Source organism: Protomyctophum parallelum, assembly GCF_964188405.1.
Source record: "Protomyctophum parallelum genome assembly, chromosome: 1".
Lineage (NCBI taxonomy): Eukaryota > Metazoa > Chordata > Actinopteri > Myctophiformes > Myctophidae > Protomyctophum > Protomyctophum parallelum.
The window spans coordinates 3,842,571-3,856,355 of record NC_139697.1 but is presented as its reverse complement, the minus strand read 5'-3'; the positions used below and the strand labels follow the sequence as shown (position 1 = coordinate 3,856,355).

At 45.0% G+C, this 13,785-nt stretch overlaps 1 protein-coding gene across 1 annotated transcript in view; it reads right to left on the bottom strand.

Moving 5' to 3' along the window:
- wasf2 (WASP family member 2) overlaps nucleotides 1–5,838 on the bottom strand; it is a 32,689-nt gene extending 26,851 nt beyond the window's left edge. The window contains 1 exon segment of the mRNA XM_083782578.1: nucleotides 5,704–5,838. The gene's annotated coding sequence lies outside the window, so the exon portion shown is untranslated.
- Nucleotides 5,839–13,785: the final 7,947 nt, after the last annotated feature.

Genomic DNA, 13,785 nt, shown 5'->3' with positions numbered 1-13,785 from the left:
TGTCCACCATATATGGGGACTAGGTTGGTCTCCCCTTGTCCCCCATATATGGGGACTAGGTTGGTCTCCCCTTGTCCCCCATATATGGGGACTAGGTTGGTCTCCCCTTGTCCCCCATATATGGGGACTAGGTTGCTCTCCCCTTGTCCCCCATATATGGGGACTAGGTTGGTCTCCCCTTGTCCCCCATATATGGGGACTAGGTTGGTCTCCCCTTGTCCCCCATATATGGGGACTAGGTTGGTCTCCCCTTGTCCCTCATATATGGGGACTAGGTTGGTCTCCCCTTGTCCCCCATATATGGGGACTAGGTTGCTCTCCCCTTGTCCCCCAGGGGGACTAGGTTGGTGGAGGGTGTGTAGAGCCCAGGATCACATTAGATGATTGACACAGGGGTGAAAAATGGGTTACAAAATCGTGGGATAAAAAAATAATATATTAAAACCAAGACCCATGGGTGGTCCTCAGATTTACTACAGGGGGGGGGGGGGGGCATGATAGTAAGAGAGTGGCGACACTAGCGTTGTAACAATGGAATGGAATGGGATAGTTCCAGCTAAAAATGTCAGTCGTTCTTCGATTTTTCTAAAAATAGCAGACCTACAAGCTCGTATCGCGCCACTCGGTGGCGCGCTATGAGCTTGTAGATCTGCTATTTTTCAATAGCTTAAACTAAAGCATAGCATGATGCCTATCAGATGATAGTCTGAACGTCACAAAAAGAAACCCATACTCTGAACTGTCTGAAGTACGCCTCAAAGCACCTGGCAGTTATCAGTGTGAGTGAGTCATTCTTGTTTTGCATTAACCACATTGAATGATTAATGAGGGGAACATTAAGATCTACAAGCTCACATCCGCAAGGGGGTTTGTATGACAAGGGAGGAACACTTTCACAGACCAACCTTTTCAAGTATTGCTGGTTTAAGTGGTGGTTAATACAGAGTAATGTAGCAAGAGAGTGACGACACGCTTTGATCTCTTTTGTTTTCACCTAGCCAGATGTCCACAACATTAAAGTGTGTCAGAATTTCATGGTAGTTGTTCTTGAGTCGTGACATAATAACACTGATCAAGAATTCACCAAAGAGACCTAACCCTACACAGACTAGTGAGACTACACACTGACTCGAGAAAAGACCCATATCGTCCAAAATAGGCTGTCCATAGGCTAATTCATTGGTAAAAGTATGCTAAAATAACTCATTTTAGACCATTTGGGAAATAAATAAATAAATCCGCGGCGGCAGCCTCGCTTCGCTCGGCCGCGACAGTCCCCCCCCCCAACGCAATTCTGTAGCCTACCCAAAGGTAAAACGCACTGATCTCTCTCTATCTCCCTCTCTCTCCCTCCGTATCTCTCTATATCTCCCTCTCTCTCTCTCTCCCTCCGTATCTCTCTATATCTCTCTCTCTCTCTCTCTCTCATAATAATAATATAGTCCTGAAGGTCCTCACCTTGGCTTGGACATTCCGTGCTGCGGCGGGGGTGAGGGGGGGGGGGGGTGCGGGGAGGCGGGGCTGCGGGTGGGCGCTTGAGGATTGATCAAACTCTTGGGCTCTGACTGGAACTATCCCATTGAGATAGAATGAGCACTTCCCGCATTCCATTGTTAACAATGGGAGTCAAGTCAACGCTAGTGTGGCCACTCTCTCTTACTACTAGATTATTCTGGGTAAATAAATGTGTGAAAAAACACATGATGGCCTACATGACGGTGGCTCAGCGGTAGAGTGCCTGGATGGTAACCGTAAGGTTGCCAGTTCGAACGCGGGCTCCCCCAGAGTTACTGTCAAAGTGTCCTTGAGCAAGACACTGAACCCCTAATTGCTCCCGATGTGCTAGTTGGTGCCTTGCATGGTTTCCGCTGCCATCGGTGTATGAATGTGTGTGTGAATGGGTGAATGTAATGCACAATCTCTGTAAAGCGCATTTACCATGACTCCAACACAACGCACAACACAATGACAGCGCAGTCAAACAAGTCTCCAGAGCCACCTATGATGAAATCTGTGAACAATTTACAATTTAAGCCTTTAGCAGACACTCTTAATCCAGACTCAGAGCGATTTACATTAAGCAATAACAAAAAGCAAGGCAATACATCACATATATTGAGAGAGAAGTACGTACTGCCGTATAGCAGACAACCCGCAGCACTCCAGGTTCAAACTGACCTGAGATCAGATTCATACGAGGTTTCTACTGGACACACACTGGTCTGATTATTAACCCATTCTGACCTGAGATCAGATTCTAAAAAAATGTCAGTCGTTCTTTCGATTTTTCAAAAAATAGCAGACCTACAAGCTCGTAGCGCGCCACTCGGTGGCTCGCTATGAGCTTGTAGATCTGCTATTTTTCAATAGCTTAAAGCACGACATGATGCTGACACCAAAATGGGTGCCCGTTCAGAATGGGTTAAAGGTGCAAGGCTCGGAAATATAAGCTGAGATGAAGAAAAAATGCCACGTACGCGTTTCGGACAGGCCGAAACGCGTACGTTTTCAGTCTCAGAGGTAAATAAAGTCATGTAAAAGGACATATAATGAGTGCTGGCATTTTTCACATAATATATAACAAGTAGTTATCGTGAAAACATGCGTAAGCTAAAGAACATAACAGTGGAGTATCTATATCATGTATTATACATATGTACTATAAAGTGCTATGACTACATAAAATGCAATTCTAGTGCTGTCTACATATCATGCTATAAGTCTGTTTAAAATGCTATCTAAGTCTATATGAAGTGCTATCTAAGGGGCTAGGCTAGTGCTACGGGCCATGGTGGAGTCTGAAAAGGTGGGTTTTTTCAGACTATAGGGCGGAAGATTGGGGGAGGGTGTGAGGCTGCAGTTCTGACTGTGATGGGATGTGAACAAAGTTGAAACGGCAACACAGTTTTATATACAATATATGTAGTGTGGGGGTGGGGGTCGGTCCCTGCTTCATCTCTCCCTCAACTAGGGTACTGTCCTTGGCTGAAGACCCGCAGCTGTCTGTCCACAGATAAAACACTGTACCATTTGTACCACAGACTGACATAGCCTACAATGGCTAGTAGTACACAACACTAAATGGGCCATTTATATAGCGCCTTTATCCAAGGCGCTTTGCATAGTGCATTTAACCCATTCTGAACAGGAACCCATTCTGGCGTTAGCATCATGTTATGCTTTAGCTATTGAAAAATAGCAGATCTACAAGCTCATAGCGCGCCACCGAGTGGCGCGCTACGAGCTTGTAGGTCTGCTATTTTTGAAAAAAATCGACTGACATTCGACTGACATTTTTTTAGAATCTGATCTCAGGTCAGAATGGGTTAATCAGACCTAGCCTGAGCTAACGTGTTAGGTTTCTGGTCTAGAGGGGCGGGTCGCGGCTCAGATTTGCGCACGCCCTGATTGGATCTCATCGATCTGTCCGTCACCCCCGGCCCCTCCTCTCCCCCCTAGTGCAGCGCTACGTCACATCATTTGGAGCGACGCCCACCCGGAAGGGTTGACTCCCACTTTTAGACCAGAGCGGCCAATGCGTTCCTCCAGGCTTTACATTTTTTCACCAACAAAAATGAAAGCCTGGTACCGAGGCTAATCAGACCAGTGTGTGTCCTAGTGGAAACCTCGTATGAATCTGATCTCAGGTCAGAATGGGTTAATAGTACATTCAACCATTCATTTCACACACACACATTCATACACCGAATGCGGTCGAAAGCCATGCAAGTCCCCACCACCACCGCAACCGAGCAATGTGGGGGTTCAGAGTCTTCTTGCCCAAGGACACTTCGACATGTAGACAGGAGGAGCGAGCCCGGGATTTGAACCGCCGACCAATGGACGACCTGCTCTACCTCCTGAGCCACAGTCGCCCCAACACTGTATGTAGTTTAGTGTACTATTCATAGACTGTAAAAAATATGGACATGGACGTAAAATGAGGCCAGTAAATTCCTTGCACTGTAAGTCGCCATCTTTCTAGATCTGTTTGGGCCCAGCTGGCCCATTGGCTGGCCCAGACAACGAGGCGGGACTTCCCCCCCCCCCCCCCCCCTTCTTCTCCGTTGGTTTTTATTTTGACTCGAGTGGGAGGGGACTCCCGATCATAGACTGTAACGGTAGCCACGCCCCTCAGAACATACGCGACTTTATGGTAATTTATTTTATAAATGGGACCATAATTTTCCAAAAAGAATATTATGACATTAGAAATGAGACTTTAAACTAGTGACTGGAAGCAGAAAGTATTCATGACCATGTTTATTAAGGTAATACAGTCTAGGTGAAGTTGGGCCCAAATACATGGACTTCTATGGGGCTATGGGTTTTTCTGGGTCCAATGACAGACAGCGCCACAACAGGCCATTATATGAACTTTCAGGAAATCCCGATTTCCTTAGTGGCTTCACAAAATATCTGTCTGACTGCCCCCCTGCTGGTACTATTGCATACACAAACACTTGTCTGTATATCTGGGGTCAATAAAATCTGTCTATAAAACAAAACACTGTACTGTACTGTACTGTACTGTACTGTACAATCAGACACTGACTGCTTAGTCCCGCTGACTGAGAAAGTGGAGTGCGGTCATCTTTATTTCCACTGTGCTGCCTGCTATAATGGAATTTATTACAAATGTCCAGTTTGATGAATGCTAGCCCTGAGGGATACATATAGTACAGTACATATTATAGGGACGTATAGCCTACTGTAATGTTATTTATTATGGCCACAGACAGTGAATCTGAATAGAATAGCTATAAGCACTACTATAGTATCAAGCTCTGTACGTGTACGTTGGTTTACACAATGCTGTACTGTACCCCCTCCAACTGTATACAATTATACTTTCCCCATTTTCAACTGTTTATTATATTTTGACACTTGCTTTGGCAATTAGCATTATGTTACGCTTTAAGCTATTGAAAAATAGCAGATCTACAAGCTCATAGCACGCCACCGAGTGGCGCGCTATGAGCTTGTAGGTCTGCTATTTTTGGAAAAATCGAAGAACGACTGACATAGAAACATAGCTTTTTATCAGAAAACTGTCAGGATGTAGAAGACATTTTTTAGAATCTGATCTCAGGTCAGAATGGGATAAAAAATGATTATTTTAATGTCATTTTTCAGCAGTATGACACTGTTTACTAACTGTTTATTATATTTTTGACACTTGCTTTGGCAATGTAAACGTGTCCTCGTGCCAATTGAAGCTCCAATTGTTAGCTGTGTTGTGTTGTCAACGTCAAATGTCATTATTAATTCCTTTATGTACAACAAGTTAAACAAACAAACGTTCAAATGGCACAGTAAAATAATAAGCCTACTTTACAACATGGGGTTTACAGTAGTGGTATACACTACTACAGTTATTGGACCCCCTTGCCCTTGGTTATAGCCTTTTCTGTATTTTTGGGACGTCGGTAGACTCGGTACCGACGTCCCAAAGTACAGAAAAAGGGTATTAATAAACCAAATGGTTCCGAAAGAGGCTACGTTTCGTTTGGGAGAGCCCTCTCTCTCTCTCTCTTTGGGCCTTGTGTTGTGAGTCAGAGCAGGAAGTAAGTTCCAGCCCAACCCGCCCTGTAGCTGCCGTTTATGTCGGGTTTACAGTACAACAAAACATGGACATTTTCTGGTCGTTTTCTTTAAAGCACGCTATCTAAAAGTATATCGTTTTAAAAACCGTTACCTTACCGTTAAAGGTGTCTCGCTTCTCTGTGTGAAAACACACCAGTCCACGGGCTGCTGTTGTGTTGTTGTCTTGTGTGTTTGAAAGATTTGTAAAAGCAGAAATGTGTACACAGAAACGCACTCTCACACACACACACACACACGCACACAGTAATGTGTGTGTACTGTGGAGGTGCTGCCCTGTCTGTCTGGGTCCAGGGTTGCCAGAGAACGTGTGAGTGTGTGAGAGAAATAAGCAACCGGCGTCTAGGGAAACAACACAAGCTCTAAATTCTAAAAGAAGAGACTATTATTAATAAAGGGGGTATTTTGAAAGGAGGATGGATCCCTGGCTAATATTAAAGATTTATATGCCTAAAAACATTATACTTGCCATCTATAACTATAAAAATTTGAAATGTAAAGTACCTTGAAATGTTAAATATGTCCATGTGTGGTCCAGCCCTATGTATGGAATGTATGGAATGCATGTGCTAAAGAAAAGACTAATATGAGCGCCAAAGCAATATTTGTCAACGCAATATCTGCTATTTTCAAAAGAATATTAAATATATTTTTTTAAATAAATACAAAAAAATATATATTTTTTAGCTATTTTCGAAAGAATCGTGGAAAAAAGTGACACATTTTGAAATTGTTTTTAAAAACAATTTAATAACACACATCTGGTATTATATGGGCATCCCTGGCACAAGATATTTTCAGATCGGGGGGGGGGGGGGGGGGTCTGTGGACAAATGCATATTCATTTGGGGGGGGGGGGGGGGGCCTTGAGGAGAAAATGTTTGAGAACCACTGGTTTAAACTAACAACATCATAAATAAAGCAAGCCCAAATAAGCAACATCTAGGCCTATACGCTTTAGAAACAAACAAGCCCCCAAAAACTGCAACCCCACAATATTTACTAGCAACTTTACAGAAAAAGGAGCCCACATTCGCTTATAATGAGCCGACATGGCAACAGCGCTCTCGACTGTGTCGCGCGCACAGAGAGCGAAGTCACGGATTTGTGAACTTGTGATTGGCCAACGCACTGGCTGTCTCCGCATCTATTGGCTCTCCGGGCTGTCAATCATTCTGGATCCTTGTTAGACGGGATATGGGAAGGGTTCATGTAAAAAAAAAAAAAAACGCCTCTGTCCCATAGCCTGGAGGGACGGGTGTAAGTATTCTATTCAATCTATTGAAAAATAAAACTAATTAAAAAATAACATATTGGTCTTGGTGGCGATAAGGACCAGAGCCTACACTATAACATGACATATCACATATATAAATAGGAAGAAAACCAACAACATAATAAATGATTATATCCTCTTTTAATTTATTTAAGTCCCAAGAGTCTGGGAATTAAATTAATGTTATATTTAAGGAGGAATTGGGGATTTTTTTTTTGAAAGTATACAATCAAAGCTCAACGTTTTTATTCAACCATGCAGCAATTAGCTGGTAGGTTCAGCAATTATAGCCATTCAGATTAATTGAAAATTGAGGACCCTTATGTAAATAATCCTCTTTAATAGCAGATTTAGTATGGACCTTCTAGTAGGCCTATACCCATTCTGCAAACTGTTTAATACAATTTCCAATCCATCAATCAATCAAATAACCACAGCGCAGCATTCCTGCCCGTACTCTGTGTAACGGAGGTGGGTGGAGGCTCCACGCACAGCGCAGCATTCCTGACCGTACTCTGTGTAACGGAGGTGGGTGGTGGAGGCTCCACGCACAGCGCAGCATTCCTGACCGTACTCTGCGTAACGGAGGTGGGTGGTGGAGGCTCCACGCACAGCGCAGCATTCCTGACCGTACTCTGTGTAACGGAGGTGGGTGGTGGAGGCTCCACGCACAGCGCAGCATTCCTGACCGTATACTCTGTGTAACGGAGGTGGGTGGTGGAGGCTCCACGCACAGCGCAGCATTCCTGACCGTACTCAGTCTCTACGCTGCTGAGTGAGTGAGCAGCGAGTTGGAACGCGTCCGAGGAATGACTGGCATTAGTGTCAGCCACTCACTCAGCCATGATGATGAATACTCTAGGCGAATTAGGCCTATGGCTATTAATGAGCACTTCATTAAGTAGGCCTACGACTGTAAAAAAAATAAAAAATAAAAATAAAAGTGAATGGCTCACCCCCCCCCCCCCCCCGCCCCCCCCCCCCCCCCCCCCCCATTGATCTGGAAATTCCATTCTGGAAAGGTGTTCCATTCCTCCATTGTTACTGAAACTAGAAAATTCGCAAGTTTAAAAAATTGCAGAGTGTGGTTGCCGCAGTGGCTTACATATGCCCCTCCCACTAGTATTGCCAGCCAATTACAATTTCAAGTCACGCCTTAGATCATGCGTAAGTAATTCGGAGGGGATTTAACCCCCGAAATTCATGTTTTTGCGACAAACGGTTACATTTCTCGCATTTGCGGCGCCCCCTATGGATGAAAATGGAATTGCTTTTAGAACTTGGTTGATTGAACCACCCCGGACATGTGATTGAAATTTGGGATGGATTGGACATTCCGTTCGTGATTTATGGCATTTTTTGTGATATAGGCCCCTCCTACTAACTTCGGAAGACGATTACGGCCGAACGATACGCACTTTCAAAATTCTGCAGTTCAGTTTTAATTGGATGGGTCCAGAGATCACGTGTGCCGATTTCTGTGAGATTTGGACAAAATCTGTAGGAGGAAAAGCAAAAAGTGTGTTTTGGACAAAATTCAAAATGGCGGAAAATATATCATGGCGGAAATGGGCGTATATGGAGAGATGCGTCATGACCCAAAGAATCCAGGGAAAAAATAATTTTTATTTTACGACCTACGGTTCAAGAGTTATAAGCCAAAAGGTAAAGTGGGCTGTTATAGCGCCACCATGAGGCCGACCGATAAAATTTTAGGGTTAAATAATTTTAGGGATAATGTTGAATTATCCCTAAATGTTTTGTAACTATAGTGATTACAGTCTCCGAGGAACAAATACTTGAATGTGAATTTTTGCCTTTTCCCATTCATGTCAATGGGGAAATTTAAAAATCACTTTCACCTAGAAACTACATTCACACTTTGTTATTCAGCTTACTGTGGAGACACATGCTGGAACTTTTGAGTATTGAGTTTGTGCTTGAAATGTACTGTAATTCGACAATCAATCAATCAATCACTGACCTTGGGCAGTATAAATGACCTTCATAAGATTAGTAAATGACCTTCACCAGTATATATGACCTTCACCAGTATATATGACCTTGACCAGTATAAATGACCTTGACCAGTATAAATGACCTTGACCAGTATGCGGTCCGTGACCATGGACTATAGCCTTTCTCTTTTCCGCGATTTTCACCTTTTTTTTTTCAAATCCTCCGAAATCGAAAATAAAACGACATACTATTGTATGACCTCCGAGACCATGGATTAATGACCTTGACATGTATAAATGACCTTCACCAGTATAAATGACCTTGATCAGTATAAATGACCTTCACCAGTATAAATGACCTTGATCAGTATAAATGACCTTCACCAGTATAAATGACCTTGATCAGTATAAATGACCTTGACCAGTATAAATGACCTTGATCAGTGTAAATTACCTTGACCAGTATAAATTACCTTGACCAGTATAAATTACCTTGACCAGTATAAATTACCTTGACCAGTATGCAGTCCGACACCATAGACTATAGCCCTTCACTTTTCCGCGATTTTCACCTTTTTTAAAATCCTCAACAATGATGAAGAATCGCGCACTATAGCGCGCCGCTCAATGACCTCTGAGACCATGGACCAATGAACCATGTAAATACAACACATTGAGCAGGGCACTACAGGGAGTTGAACCCCGTTCAATGAACCATGTAAATACAACACATTGAGCAGGGCACTGCAGGGAGTTGAACCCCGTTCAATGAACCATGTAAATACAACACATTGAGCAGGGCACTGCAGGGAGTTGAACCCCGTTCAATGAACCATGTAAATACAACACATTGAGCAGGGCACTGCAGGGAGTTGAACCCCGTTCAATGAACCATGTAAATACAACACATTGAGCAGGGCACTGCAGGGAGTTGAACCCCGTTCAATGAACCATGTAAATACAACACATTGAGCAGGGCACTGCAGGGAGTTGAACCCCGTTCAATGAACCATGTAAATACAACACATTGAGCAGGGCACTGCAGGGAGTTGAACCCCGTTCAATGAACCATGTAAATACAACACATTGAGCAGGGCACTGCAGGGAGTTGAACCCCGTTCCGGTAAACCAGAAGTACGACACCAGTGCCTTAGTTTTTGTGTTGTCCTTTACAGGTCCTTTCGTTGAAATGTAAATTTTACATTTCAAACAGTAAAGTAATGTATAAAGAAGAGAAACACAAAAGCACAAAAATAACATTTTCGAATTACCTTTGCTTTGATTTTTTAAACTTTCTCTTTTGCCGACCTCCCACATTTCATTCGATGATTAACAAAAAACAGTGTTGGATCTGTAAGGATCCATTTGGTTACATGTGTTACACTCTCAGAGTTAAAGACCTGTAAGGGTCTATTTGGTTACATGTGTTACACTCTCAGAGTTAAAGACCTGTAAGGGTCTATTTGGTTACATGTGTTACACTCTCAGAGTTAAAGACCTGTAAGGGTCTATTTGGTTACATGTGTTACACTCTCAGAATGACAGACCTGTAAGGGTCCATTTGGTTACATGTGTTACACTCTCAGACTTACAGACATGGACCAAATGGTCCATTTGGTTACACTAGACCTGTACGTGCCTGTCGGCCACCATATATACTCTCAGAGTTAGAGCTGTAAGGGTCCATTTGGTTACATGTGTTACACTCTCAGAGTTACATTTGGTTAGCGTGTGCATGCACATGTGCGCCCGTGCGTGTGTATGTGCATGTGTGTGTGCGTGCGTGTGTGCACGCTTCAATGACCACTGTTGGACCCCATGGGGATCAAGGACCTCAGGGAGCCACCCATAATTCACAACGATCACAGCGAACTCTGTTGCGTCACAACTGGTGGCCAACAGTCATAACCAACACCGCCGCCGACCCACAGGAGAATACCATCGCACAGTGGTATCAGACCAACCACAATCAGCCAGCCCTCAAACCAAACCCTTCGACCTAGAAGAACTCGAAACTGCAATGGGAAAGTTGAGCACCTGGGACCTAACGCAAAGACCTGGCTCGTGGGGATACTGAATAAATGCATGGCACAGAAAACCATCCCTTCTGTCTGGAGTAAGGCCAAAGTGGTTGCAATCCCCAAACCTGGCAAAGACCCATCATCCCCAAAGAGCTACCGACCCATTTCCCTCCTCTGCATCACCTACAAGAGAGGCTGCTACTCCAACGCCTCATGCCACTCATAGACACCAAGCTGACTAAAGACCAAGCTGGTTTCCGTCCCGGCCGCTCCTGTGCTGGACAGAGCTCAACCTCACCCAACCTCTGGCTTGCTCAGCTCGCATTCTGAGCTGGCTGGCTTGCCAGAAAGGCTGGTTCTGTTGCTGCAAGGCAGGGCGGAGCAGACTGGGCCAGGCAGACAGGCCAGGCTCAGCCAGGCCTCGAGAGAGGCCTGGCTGAGCTGACTGAGCAAGGCTAGTATGGCTGCAGTGGCTGGCTGCAAGGGCTGATATGCTCTGGCTTGGCAGCCTGACTTTCTACACTGGCTGACTGGCGGAGCTGACTGGCTGCGTTCGCTGACTGGGCAGGCTTGCTGGCTAGCTGGCTTGCTGAGCTCCCTGAGGGAAGCTTTGGGATGGATCTCTAGGGGCATCGGCTTGTGTTGAGCCTTCCAACGGCGTCTACCTTGATCTCCGTCCTAAGAAAGAAAGACAGAAAAAGAAAGACACGCACAAACCCAACTATGCAGCTTCCACCTGAGGAACCGAGACGCGAAAAAAGAACTGAGCGTCACTTGGGATGGTCACAAACTCTCCAACCATACCCACCCCATGTATCTTGGAGTTACACTGGACAGGACCCTCTTCTTCAAAAAACACCTGGAGAACACAAAAGCCACGGTCAACACCCACAATAACATCCTGTGAAAACTAGTGAACTCCAAGAGGGGCGCAGACCCACAAACAATCCGTGCAACTGCCATGGCCCTGTCTTTCTCTACAGCAGAGTATGCCTGCTCAAGCTGGAGCCGATCACGTCACACCAAATTGGTCGACACAGCCCTAAATGACACCTGTCGCATCAACACGGGATGCGTCAAGACAACACCTGTCCCGTGCCTTTATGCGCTAGCCGGCACCTCCCCCCGCACATCAGACGACTGTGTATCGCTCAAGATGAATGGAGAACACAGGAGATAGACAGTGAAGTTGGGAATGAACGAAGGAAAGTGTGGAATTAAATGATAGAGAACACCTCACACACACATAGTTTCCTTTCGTGGCTGTTTACATTCGAGGGTCGCCGGTCCTCTCGAACGGAACAGTTTAACGTCATGCCCAGGACGAAAAGATATAGAGAACACCAACATGACAAATAACAGCAGGAAGGCATGGGCCACAATCCACCGTCTTGGCAAAGACCACACCACCCATAATTCACAACGGTCACAGCAAACTCTATTGCATCACAACTGGTGTAGTTATTGGATGGAGCCCGCACACCACCAAAAAAAGAAAAACAACATACTATAGTATGCCCTCCGTGACCATGGACTTTAGCCTTTCGCTTTTCTGCGATTTAACCTTTTTTCAAATCCTCAACAATGATGAAGAATCGTGCACTATAGCGTGCCACTTAATGACCTTGACCAATATCAATGACCTTGAGCAGTATAAATTACCTTCAATAAGACTAGTAAATGACCTTGACCAGTATAAATGACCTTGACAAGTACAAATGACCTTGACCAGTATAAATGACCTTCACCAGTAGAAATGACCGTGACCAGTATATGACTGTGACCAGTATACATGACCTTCATGAGACTAGTAAATGACCTTGACCAGTATAAATGACCTTTATAAGACTAGTAAATGATCTTCACCAGTATAAATGACCTTGACCAGTATGCGGTCCGTGACCATGGACTATAGCCTTTTGCTTTTCCTTGATTTTCACCTTTAAAAAATCCTCAACAATGATGAAGAATCGCGCACTATAGCGCGCCGCTCAATGACCTGAGACCATGGACCAATGAATGAAATACAACACATTGAGCAGGGCACTGCAGGGAGTTGAACCCCGTTCCGGTAAACCAGAAGTCCGACACCAGTGCCTTAGTTTTTGTGTTGTTGTTCATTTAAAGGTCCAGGTGTGCATACGCATGTGCGCCTGTGCGTGTGTAGGTGCATGTGTGCATGTGTGTGTGCACGCTTCAATGACCACTGTTGGACCCAATGGCGATCAAGGACCTCAGGGAGCCACCCATAATTCACAACGGTCACAGCAAACTCTGTTGCATCACAACTGGTGGCCAACAGTCGTAACCAACACCGCCGCCGACCCACAGGAGAATACCATCGCACAGTGGTATCAGACCAACCACAATCAGCCAGCCCTCAAACCAAACCATTCGACCTAGAAGAACTCGAAACCCGGAAAAGCAGCAGGGATTGATGACATACTGGCAGAAATTATACAGCACCTGGAACCTAACGCAAAGACCTGGCTCGTGGGGATGCTGAACACATGCATGGCACAGAAAACCATCCCTTCTGTTTGGAGAAAGGCCAAAGTGGTTGCAATCCCCAAACCTGGCAAAGACCCATCATCCTCAAAGAGCTACCGACCCATTTCCCTTCTCTGCATCACCTACAAGAGAGGCTGCTACTCCAACGCCTCATGCCACTCATAGACACCAAGCTGACTAAAGACCAAGCTGGTTTCCGTCCCGGCCTGTGCTGGACAGAGCTCAACCTCACCCAACACATTGAGGATGGGTTTGAGGGAAAACAAATAACTGGAGCAGAAACTGGAGGGCGAAGCAAGCACGCAGGCAGCTAGTGCCTGCCTGCCTTCCTGCCTGCCTTCCTCATGTGGAAGCTGCATAGTTGACTTTGTGTGTGTCTTTCTTTTTCTGTCTGTCTTTCTTAGGATGAAGATCA